The following is a 12,202-nucleotide window of genomic DNA, read 5'->3' as shown; positions in this document are numbered from 1 at the left end:
CCCTTCAGGGTGGGGGTCCCCACTGGGGTGCCTGGCCAGTCTGGGTGAGGGGCTGAGGGCTGTTTTCAGGCTGGGACTGAAGCTCCCAACTGCTCCTTTTTTTCTTTTTTCTTTTTTTATTCTGAGCCAGCTTTAGCTCTGAGGCTCCAGCTCTTAGGCCTCCGCTCCTGAAAGCAAGTATCTGGCTTGTTTAGGTTCTACACTTGAAACTCTGTATCAACTCCAGGTCTGGGATCCTGGCTAGCTGAAAGCTGGTTTCTTGGGTTTTGTTTAGCTTCTATTTTTGTAACTGTGTTTCAAACTGTCAGCTCAGAGGCCTGCAGCGGCAGGCGGGGAACGTTGGAGTCCTCCGTCAGTGAAGCAAGCAAGCCTCATGTTAGTTTCAAGCTGCCTGGCTGCCGGCCGCCATCTTGGCTGGCAGTTAATTTGCTTATCGCCCTGATTAGCCAATGGGAAGGGTAGCGGTTGTACGCCAATTACCATGTTTATCTTTTATTAGATAGTATGGCTAAAGGAGCTCCAACCATCATATCCTCACAGAGAAACTTGCAACAGCAGAAAAACACAAATCCTTTCCTTTTTAAGGCAAGAAAAACTCTTCCAGGAAACTAGTAACAGACTTTCATTTTGCATCATATTACATGCATACTCCTAACTAAAACCACTGACAAGGGCATTGAATTACCATGACTGATTTCCTTTCTGTACTACATAGCATCCTGACACCTAAACAGAACTGAAGTTCAATGACGATTGTGTGAATGAGCATGAATGAATGCAATTCCTGGTGGTGGCACACTTCTGCCACCCTATGGCTACATGTCAAAATTACAGGATTAGCTTCCTAAGACATAAACCAGAAAGTGAATTTCTTCATTCCTACTTGCTTTCTTCCTTTTCTCCATTCATCTACCACATTTTAATTGCAGGCATCATATGCAGCATTGTGCTAAATTCTGGGAATACAAATAATTTTCATCATGGTATCAGCTATCAAAAAATTACTATCTAGTAAAAGTAAGGAATATATAACCCAAATGCAACATAGGAATACTTCAATAGATGTGTATGCAGCATGGAATAGGAGCTCATTAGAGGTAAATACAGTTTTTTTTTTAAAAGGTGTTAGATGACTGTTTATAATAAATAAACTTTAAAAAAATTATCTGTCTCCATGCTGAATTTTAAGGAGAAGAAAGTATATCTTTTTGAATATGCTATATCTGCTTCAATAAAATCACTGAACCATAAATTACAAAATTACCACAACTTTCATCTCTTATAGAGATTCAGCACTAATCCAACTGTCTGAATCATTCAAATGATGGGAGTATTTATAAAAATTTAGTGATTCCCTAGAGATTAAAAATTCACACAACTTAGCGACTGTTGGTAACCATTTGATCTATGTCAGCATTTGATCTATCTGACTGGAAGACATTTTTCCTGGTGTGAATTCTTCCTTAACAACAAATACAGCTCATTTTTTCTTTAGTCCACATCTGGGGAAATGAAGAACTGGTAAGCAAGAGAATGTCATTTTATAAATAGCAGTTTTGTATTCAAAGAGGATTATTAATTAAGCCAATTTGATTTATCTTTCCAGAATAAATAATAACAACTCCTTTATAGTATTAGCCTAAAAATAATTTTCCCACCCTTCCAACCATGTTAAATGTTCTCTAGACTTTTATTTCTTGAAATGCATGATTTAAACTGGACACAATGTTCAAATAAAGGACTTTTTCAAATATCTTTAAGAAAAATGGTGCTTTATATAGGAAAGTAGAATCACTAATTTTTGGACACTATTAAAAATACATGTTTTGGATGTTAAAATAATTGTTGTGCATGTTCATATTGATTATTTTAAAATCCAAAGTGTAAAGGCATTTATAAAGTTATTCTTTTATTGTCAAAACTTCAAAGGATACACAAGGGGTTGTGACTTTCTACGTGACAATCTATGAAAAATCATTCTTATGTGCCTTATCATATACTAGATTACTAGAAAATATAATTCTAAAAAAAAGGTTAAATAATTGGTAATATCAAGTTATAACTTCTCTGTGAACTGATTTGAAGTGTTGATAACTTCAGTTTTGACTTGGCATAGTCCCCTAACAATTTTTATTCTGAATTCTGACCGATTATTAGTCTGTCTCCAATGAGTTTAATTTTGTTTGATGGATTTATTGCCTGAGTAAGAGCAGCAAACCTTTGAAGATTGTCTAAAGAAGTTAGAAAGTTTGTGTATGCAACATTCATTCATATACTTATATACCACTTTTTAAGAGAGAGGGGCTACTTATATACAACTTTTGCTAGCACGCAAATGTGGGACAGCTAACACATACAAAGAAATAAAATTAAAGAATCAAAAACAAAACAAAAAAAACTATTAGAAGAGAAAGTCAAGACTTAAAAAGAATCCTATCTAATAAAGAGGGAATATGCAAATTGATCATCAGGCTGTCACAAAGATGGTGGTGCCCACAGAGGAGGCGGAGTTTCTGTAATGAGCTTTAAGGAGCAATCAGCAGGGGACCTGAGGCTGCGCCCTGCACTCCCGCTCAGTGGGGCTTGACAGGGGACCTCAGGCCATGCTCCCTGCCCAGCAGATTTTGACAGGGGACCTGAGGCCATGCTCCCCACCCAGCAGGGCTTCACGGGGAACTTCTAAGTGTGCCCCCGCTCAGGTGCTCAGCTGGGGGACCTCAGGCTTCTCCCCCTGCCCCAGACTGGAGGACCTCAGGGAGTGCCCCACACCCCGGAGCCAGGGGACCTCAGGCCACGCCCCCAGCCACAGCACTGGGCCAGGGAACCTAAGGCGATGCCCCCCACCCATCAGCGCATGACAGGGGACCTGATGCTGTGCCCCCCACCTTGTGGGGCTTGACAGGGTACCTGAGGCTGCACACCCTGCCTGGCGAGGCTTGACAGGGTGAGGCCAGCTGGGTCTGGATCTCGCCCAATGAGGGTGGGACCGGCTAGGTCCGGGGTCTTGCACAATTTTGAGGTGCTGTGGGTGGGCGAGGACTTGATTCTGGGTCCCACGGCACATCCCAGACTGACAGGAGGAAGATTTTCATATACATTTCACTATTTTTTTTTTTTTATCTCTGACACTTCTATTATAGAGAAAGGGCAAATAGCAACATTAAAATATTTCCTCTAATTAATCCCCTTTTAATGTGCACAAATTTCATGCACCAGGCCATTAGTTCTAATATATAAGCTATTATATATTATGTAAAACTGAGCTTCATTTTTGTATTTAAGCTCTTTGGTAAACAAAGTGAAAAGCGAACAATATGGTAGGTGTGGATGAAAGGGCCTACGTGCTAGCCTGACAAGCTCAGGGAAGGCCTGCATGGCAGTCTTGCAAACTCAGAGACCTAGAGTAACCACAAAGGATGGTCTGAAATTAAACTAACTAAAAGCAGTTATGGTGGGCAGTTACCAGTACATCCTAGGCAGGTATCTTCACTGACAAGGTCAACTTTCACCTTAACTGAGTCTATCTGTCTTTTTGTATCTATAATAACATACCCTTGAAATGTCTGGGTAACTTGTAACTTCCCCTTTTCTGGACCATTTGGGGCACAACCTAATATCCTGGGCTCCAGGACAGATACCACAAATTCCTTCATTGTTATGTTAATTGTTTCTGCACCCACGTAAGTATGTGTGTATCATTTTACCTTTTATCCAATCCCAGGGATTTCCCTGCTTTGCTTTCTCCCACCTTTCAGACTATCACTAATGGATTTCATGTAACCCACCTTCGTCCCTCCTTTGATTGCAATGTATAAATACAGATGTAACCTGCCATTCTCCGGAGCATTATCTCAATTCATTGAGGTTCTGCTTCCTGGCATATGTTGACAGTTTGGCCCAAATAAACTCACAAAAATTCTTTACAGGTTTCAATGTTTTTTTTTACGTTAACATAGGTTATATAACTATATTTCAGAAAGTTTTTTTTCTGTTAATAGAACTGAACTGTAATGAAAATACCTTACATAGTACTTTAAAGTCCACAACCTTAAGTGTTTATGTGGAAAACAGCCTCAAACTAGTCAAAGAGCAAATAGAGCAACAGACTTTCACAAGACACCAACATCTGTTAGCATGTTACATGGAATGATTTCTATGGTTACAAGAACCTGGCTTTCATATATGTGGCAGATCACCTTGAAGTAAAAAGAATGAACACAATTAATATTTAAAATGTTTGAACCTATTAGTAAATATAATTTTACTGATTGTCCTCTTATTTCTGATAATCTCATTTGTTTTCTTTTAGTATTTTGGTAACTGGAAAAATAACATTATTACTTTATCCTTTTAGGCTTATAGCAAGAGAACATTATTTATCTCAAATTTCTTTCTTTTGTGGGTACACTGCAAGAAACTGCTGGACACCTGAATAACTAAAGATTGCTCTTATCTGGTATGAGATAAGAGACCAAGAGATAAAAACCCTTTTGTCACTTTCAACTTATACTGGCTTTCAGCATGAGTCCTACATTAAAGAGCAGATAATGCCCATATCCTTTACTGTATTTTATGTCCCACAAAGACTAATAAAAAGAGAATTATCTTCATGTGTTTTCTAAAAGTAGGTGATGCAAATCACAATGCCTAAAATATAAACACTTTAAAATAAAATCCAGGGCAAGGACAGACCTTCAGAAAGTGAGCAGACACCTTTTCAAACTATTAATTCAGGTTGACTTGGGCACCATGAGCTAGAATGCTGTACAGAAAAACCTGCTGATGTGATATTCTAGAAGTGAGTCTACTGGTTCTCATTTACTCCAACTAACCCCTTAAATCTTTCTTTGTGAAGTTGGTTACAGTATAGCCAATGCAATGTATGGATATCCAATAAATGCAATAAATGCACAGATAGTTTAATGCCACATGACTTAACACACTGACACACACACACACACACACACACACACACACACACACACACACCTACCTACCTACCTACCTACCTTTATTATTGTTATCATTCCCCTATTACCATCTCCCAGGGACACACATAATTTAGCATAATTCCATGTATTCAAAATAGAAAAGCTTGTTATATCCTTTCTCTTCGATCCACATATTGCAATGTAAGGGCAGATTTCAAAAAAATGAGATAGTTTATTCCTGATTTATCATGCACGTGTTTTTAGTGCTAAATACTAAATTCCCTGCCCACACTTTAATATTTAAGTACCTAGGACTACCCAAAATAGCTAACACAATATTAAAAGATAAGAACAAAGTTGGAGTTCTGGCACTATCTGACTTCAAGACTTACTATAAAACTACAGTAATCAAGACACTCTGGTATTGGCAAAAGAATAGACAAATAGATCAATGGAGCCGAATAGAGAGCCCATAAATAGACCCCAATAAATATAGCCATCTGATCTTTGACAAAGGAGCAAAGGCAATACAATGAGGAACAGATAATCTTTTCAACAAATGGTGTGGGACAACTCTAGATATCCAGGTGCCAGAAGAAGAGAAAAAAAGCATGTAGACACAGACCTTACAACCTTCACAAAATTTAATTCAAAATGTATAATAGATCTGAATGTAAAATGCAAAATTATGAATCTCCTAGAAGATAACATAAGAGAAAACCTAGACAACCTTGAGTTTAGCAATGACTTTTAAGATATCACACCAAAGTCATGACCCATGAAAGAAAGATTAATAAGCTGAACTTTTTTACAACCAAAATATTCTGCTTTGCAAAGGACACTGGCAAGAATGAAAAGGGAAGTCACCGACTGGTAGAAAATATTTGCGAAGACATATCTGCTAAAGAACTGTTAACCAAAATATACAAAGAACTCCTAAAACTCATCAATAAGAAAAAAACAACTGATTAAAATGTGGTCAATGACCTTTAGAGACACCTCACTAAAGAAGATGGACAGATAGTAAATAAGCATACGTCACCAGGGAAATACAATCCTAATATATATAAAGAGCTAAGTACCATCACGACCGAATGGGCGACCAGTCACCATGAAGGGCATGGAGCACCTCTTGGTCCCTCCTCTCCCCCAGTCCCCGAGCCGCTCACCATGATGGGGACCTGGTGTGGGGGTGGGACTGGGGACTGTTGAGCAGCAGTGGTGGGCTGCTTTGCAGGTGGTCATGAGTTTAGCGGAGCAGTTACCCCGGCCGCAGCGAGTTTCGTGAAGCAGTCGTGGGGCAGGGGAGTTTCATGGAGCAGTTGTGGGGTCGGAGGAGGGGGGAGTTTCGCGGAGCATCCAGCAGCCAGCTTCGCAGGGTGGCAGCAAGCTTCTCTGAGCAGTCAAGGGCTGGGGGGAGCCTTGCTGAGCAGTCACGGGGTTCACAGAACATCCTGGGGTGGGGAGCTTCACTTAGTGTAGCCGGGTGGCAGAGGCCATGCTATGGAGGCCTAGGGACCCTAACCGTGCATGATTTTGTGCGCTGGGCCTCTAGTCTAAAATAATAATGACATATCGCCACACACCTATTAGAACAACCCAGAACCAAACACTGAAAATCCCAAATGCTTGAGAGGATGTGGAGCAATAGGAACTGTTATCCATTGCTAGTAGGTATACAAACATTTTGGAAGATAGTTTGGCAGTTTCTTACTAAATTAAATATATTTTTACCATATAGTTAAGCAATAGCACTTCTTGGTATTTATCCAAATGTGTTGAAAACATGTTATCTACCAAAAAACCTGCACACAGGTGCTTATAGCAGCTTATTCGTAATTGCCAAAACTTGGAAGTAACCATGACATCCCACCATAGGTGAATGGGTAAATAAACTGTATTACGTACAGAAAATAAAAAGAAATGAGCTATCAAACCATGAAAAGTCATGGAGAAACTTTAAATTTGTATTACTAAGTGAAAGAAACCAATTTGAAGAGGTTACATACTGTATAAGTTCAACTATATGCCATTGTGGGAAAGGAAAACTATGGTGACAAAAAAAAAAAAATCAGGGGTTGGGACAGGGAAAGGATAAATAGGTGGGGAATACAGGAATTTTAAGGCATTGAAAACATTCTGTCTGATACTACAATTATGGATATGTGCCATACATTTGTCCAAACCTATAAAGTGTATATGCAAGAATAAACCTTAATGTAAACTATGGACTTTGAGTGTTAATGATGGGTGTAGGTTCATCAATTGTAACATAACATTTTGGTGGTTGATGTTGATAATGGGGGACACATATGCGGGAGCAGTGTTATAAAAGAAATCTCTATATCTTCCTATCAATTTTGCTGTGAATCTAAAATTGCTCTAAAATAAAATGTGTATATTTTTTAAAGTACCGAGGGCATGAGTGGGCAACCTTTTTGTGAGTGTATTTTCGTGACCTTCAGAGATATGCACAGGCTACTCTTATTATGAGACTTAACAAAATTCATCACTGAGAACAAAGATTCACAAGTGTATGTGGATGAAACCAAAACACTGGTTGGATCTAGGAAGGCAGGGAGAGTTAAGGCAGAGGCATAGAAATTGCTCTTCCCCTCTCTTGCCAATCCATGTCTATGATCTTTAAGATAACTTGTTATGTAAAATTATTTGTTTATCTAAGATGCACCTACACTGAAATTATCTGAAAAATAAAAAAGTCAATATTAAGAAAAAATTGTAAATGGAAGATTATAAGAGAGGGTTTCACATTCCAGCAAAAGTTACTGGCATGCCATGTTTGGCACACATGCCGGGGTTGCCCACCCCTGACCTAGGGTTTACCCACAAGTAGAGCCAGATGGTGTTTGGTTTGATTAATAAAATTTAATTCCATTTTAAAATACAAATCATGTTTCTTACAAATTTTGTATATTTTCTTATGACAATGCTCTTGCAATATAATAACATTGAATTTTAATAAAAATATGTTCATGTGTTTGTGTATTCACTATTTATTTATGAAAAATTTGGTTGAATATTTTACACATAATATTTCATTTAAATTTCATAATAATCTTTAAGGCAAGTGTGCATACTCTTGTTTTCCCTAAAATGCAATGCCTTTTGTTCTGGTGTAAGATCTTTTCACTTATAATAACTCACTTAAAGTTTACTTACATTTTGATTTTACTTTTATTTTGCAGATATAAAAAATGCTTAAAACTTTTGTGCAAATTCCCTTAATAAAATCTTACATGTTAAAGCTAATTCAATATCATTTTCTAATTTAAAGAAATCTTTTAATCAGGTTCTTTCAAAAACCCTTTCTTAGTAACTTCACCCAGAATAAAAACCAAAGTCTTATTATGACCTTTTAGGCTACATAGTCTGTTACCTCAATAGCTTTCAGATCTTTGAAGATTATGTTATTCAACTATGCCAGACAAACTCCTACCTCTAGTCTAGGCCATTATGTTTGCTGTTTTCTTTTCCAGGAATAATTATTTCCCAGATAGCAACAGAATATGCTCGTTCACATCCTTAAAGTCTTTAATCAAAAATTGTTTTCTCACTGATTTCTATCCTGGCTATTCTCCCTAAAATCAACCCTCCTAAATACCTTACTCTATTCCTGAGTATTATTTTTAACATTTATCATTGACTAAGTTAATAACTTTATTTATTTATCTAGTTTATGGAGGTAAATATTTACCTCGTTTATTCTTAACATTTACCATTGACTATCTTAATAACTTTACTTACCTTATTTACCTCATTTATTCTCTTCCTCTTTCTGTACACTTTCCAAGTTAGATGTTTAATAAATATTTTTAAGGAAATTATTTTAGCAGCAGCCAATATTCTACTTAAGAAAGAACAAATTAAAATAAGGTACAAGAAAATGACACCTATTTTTACCCCTATTTTATATACTAGAATTTCTACATATGCTATAATACAAAACAATGACATATAACAATTAGAAGGGAAGAAGATAAAATTTGTTTTTATGGTTATAACCATCTTATTATATAACATAACTTTTGTACAACCTACAAGATAGAATTTTACAAAGCTATTAAAATTAATTAGAGAATTCAATAAGTTGGCCAATTATGTATATACTAGTAGCCCAATGCACAAAAATTTGTGCACTCGGGGGTGAGGGTGAAGAGTGGGACCAGACCCCTCGGCCCGACCTGCACCCTCTGTCATGTTCTGGGACCCCGGCCACTGCTGGCCTAGGCACAAATCTACAGGCTTAGGCAGCCTGGCTCCTGGGGCCCCATTTTAGCAAGAGAACAAAGTTGGCATTAGTTATAGCCCTCACAGAACCCAGTACACTGCATCTGTGCATACAACTGCCTCGTTCATGTGCCTGCTTCGCCTACTGAATTACAAACATCTTGAGGACATATTTCTGTCTTATCCTGCTTCACATTCAGTGCCTGGCCTGGTGCCAGGGACCTGAGGGGGTTTGCTGCGTGAGTGAATAATGAGTGAGTGCATGAGTGAGTGAATGAGTGAGAGAATGAGGAGTAAGTGAATGAGCAAGCAGCTACCAGTGGGATAGTTCCCACTCTGCTCTGAGCTGCCTGACACCAAGCCTGGGAAGTTCCCGCCCTGCTCCCAGCGGCCCCACTCCCCTCTCCTGGGTGCATAGTCTGTGCAGGGCAAAGGCTGCCCGGGTGTGCGTTTTGGCAAATCAGTGCTTTAGCACCTGCCAGCCTGGGACCCCAGCAAAGGGCCATTGGTGGGCGTGGCCAGTGGCAGATCAGTGCATTAGCACCTGTAGGCCAGGGATCCCCCTGAAAGGCTGTTTGTGGGCGTGCCCAGTGACCAATCAGTGCATTAGCACCGGTCAGAAAGGGATCCCCCTGAGTGCTGTTTGTGGGTGTGGCCCATGGAAGATCGGTACATTAGCACCTGTCGGCTGGGGATCCCCCCCTGGAGAGCTGTTTGTGGGCATGGCCAGTGGCTGATTGCTGGGGTTCTGCGCCAGCCCTCGGTCTGTTCCCATATGGGCCACCTGCCACCTGGGTCACAAATAGCAGGCCCGGATGGCAGTGGGGCAGGTGGGATGGTGCTGTCCCGCCCTGCAGTGTGCAAATTAGCCGCTATCTTTGTTAGTGGTTAACCGCCATCTTGGCTGGTGATTAATTTGCATATCTCGCTGATTAGCCAATGAGAAGGGTAGCGAAGTTACAGTTAATTACCATGTTTCTCTATTATTAGATAGGATGTACACAAACACACATACATATGTAATATTTAATATGTATATATATATATATTTGATATCATGCTATAGTCTAGAATAAAATAAAACATTGGAATACCAGTATATCTTATTGACAAGAGCATGCAAGATCTATAATAATAAAAGTGTAATATGCTAATTAGACCAGAGGTCCTTCTGAACAACCTTCCAAATGAAGCTGGGGTTGCAAGGGAAGCCCCAGTCCTGGGTGCCTGCCTATATACACACACATATATAGTGTTGTTAGATAAAAGAGAAAGCAAAGTAAATTTAATGAAGAAAACTTTGAAAACTTAGTGAGAAACAAAAGAAAGCATTGATAAATGATGAGAAATTTTAATATTATTAAGCTATCATTATATGCATATTAGTTCAGTATCAATTTTTGCCAAAATAAGTTCCAGATCAATTACACTATGAAGAATTACAAGATAAAACCAAAATAACTAAAGAAGACATTAAGTTGATTATTTCTCCAAACATAAGATGAGGGTAGCTATCATCAACATGAAAATAAAGAAAGAAACCACAAAGGCAATTCTTGATTATTGAAACTATATTTTTAGCTTCTATTTAAAAATATTGTTAAATAAAATAAAGACAAACAGAAAACTAGAATAAATACTTGTAACATCTGGGAAAGCCAAAGGTTGCTTATTCCTATTGTGGAAATTATACTTCAAAAACAATAAGAAAAATATGCTTACCTACTATGCCAAAGAAAATAGACATTCACACACAAAAAAAAATTAAAACAGTCCAATAACATATAACAAACCTTTTGCTCTTGCTAGTAACAAAGAAATAGGGATGAAATACCCAGTTTTGCTGCATTACATTGCAAAGAGCGCCCGTTCGCTATCTGTGGGAATATAAAGCAAGACTATTTTGGGGAAACATTCTGGCAAAGCATTTCAAAACCTGATATGAGTTTATAAAATCTACCTCATATATTTATTTTGAAATGTTTTTGAAGAAAATAATCATCATGAGATAAAATATGTTTTACTGTATCTAGAATTGTGAGAAGATGGAAAGAATCTATATAAGCCTATATTTTGAGGACTACTCAAGTGGAAAATTCTCATGATATAAAGTTGAATGAAAAAGTAGACCTCAACATTGTATTTATTTATTATCTTCTTTTTGTATAATACAAGTATATAATGAATATCAGATATACATGCTATTATGTGAGCATCAAATGGAAATTATCTTTAAATATTTTTATATACTTTTTCTTCTATCGGCATAAATTTACTAAATTATTAATTTTTTTTGAAAAAGAGGTTTATACATACATACTGAGTTGGGTTGGGGGAAGATGAAGAATAAAGCTGGTGGTGTGCTGCTTCCATCCTAAGAAATGATGGTGTTAAGTGGAGTGCTTAAGAGGAGCAAGTTAGGAGTCAAACTATCAGGCTCAAATCCCAATCACCTTCCTATAAGGAAATGTGAACTTGAGCAATCACTGAATGTCTCCACCTCAGCTCTTTTAACTATAAAGTGGATGATAAAAACAGTAGCCTTATTGAGTTGGAAGGGCTGAAATAGTTAATACCTGTAAAGTCCCTAGAATCATCTTGAGACAGAGTAAGCGCCACATGCGTGTTCGCTATTATCATCACTGCTAGCACAACTCTACAGAACTGAAAGAACCCTCAGGCCATCATTCATTCCAATCCCCTAGGTCTAGTCTCAATCTTGTGCTTTGAGTAGTTTTATATTAAGGAGTGAAAATGTGTTATGAACATTATGCCACAGTGGTGAGTGGCATATAAGTAAAGTCGGATCAAACTGGCAGCTAAGGTTCAATTGCTCTGTGAAACCAAATTTGTCTCAAAGGAAGAATTTTTTAACAGATGTCTGAATACGATGGAAGTTGGATGATGGACTATTATTACCAGACTTTATAATATGTGGTTCAATAGGCACGAACTTGGTGATAAAATGAGGATTGTGGGAAGGTGCAGCTCGGTGGGAAAAATGCCATACTGGAAACAGCACA

General features: G+C 38.1%; 1 long non-coding RNA gene across 1 annotated transcript in view; it reads right to left on the bottom strand.

Moving 5' to 3' along the window:
• Window positions 1-2,552: 2,552 nt before the first annotated feature.
• LOC107184815 overlaps window positions 2,553-12,202 on the bottom strand; it is a 10,993-nt gene continuing 1,343 nt past the window's right edge. The window contains exons 2-3 of the long non-coding RNA XR_001515726.1: window positions 2,826-2,885; window positions 2,553-2,595 (exon numbers count right to left, since the gene is read on the bottom strand). This is a non-coding gene — a long non-coding RNA (uncharacterized LOC107184815). The remainder of the gene's footprint in view (window positions 2,596-2,825; window positions 2,886-12,202) is intronic.

Source organism: Myotis davidii, unplaced genomic scaffold (assembly GCF_000327345.1).
Source record: "Myotis davidii unplaced genomic scaffold, ASM32734v1 scaffold26, whole genome shotgun sequence".
Taxonomy (NCBI): Eukaryota; Metazoa; Chordata; class Mammalia; order Chiroptera; family Vespertilionidae; genus Myotis; species Myotis davidii.
Note: the sequence above shows the minus strand (reverse complement) of the source record. Positions and strands in the feature narration are given on the sequence as shown.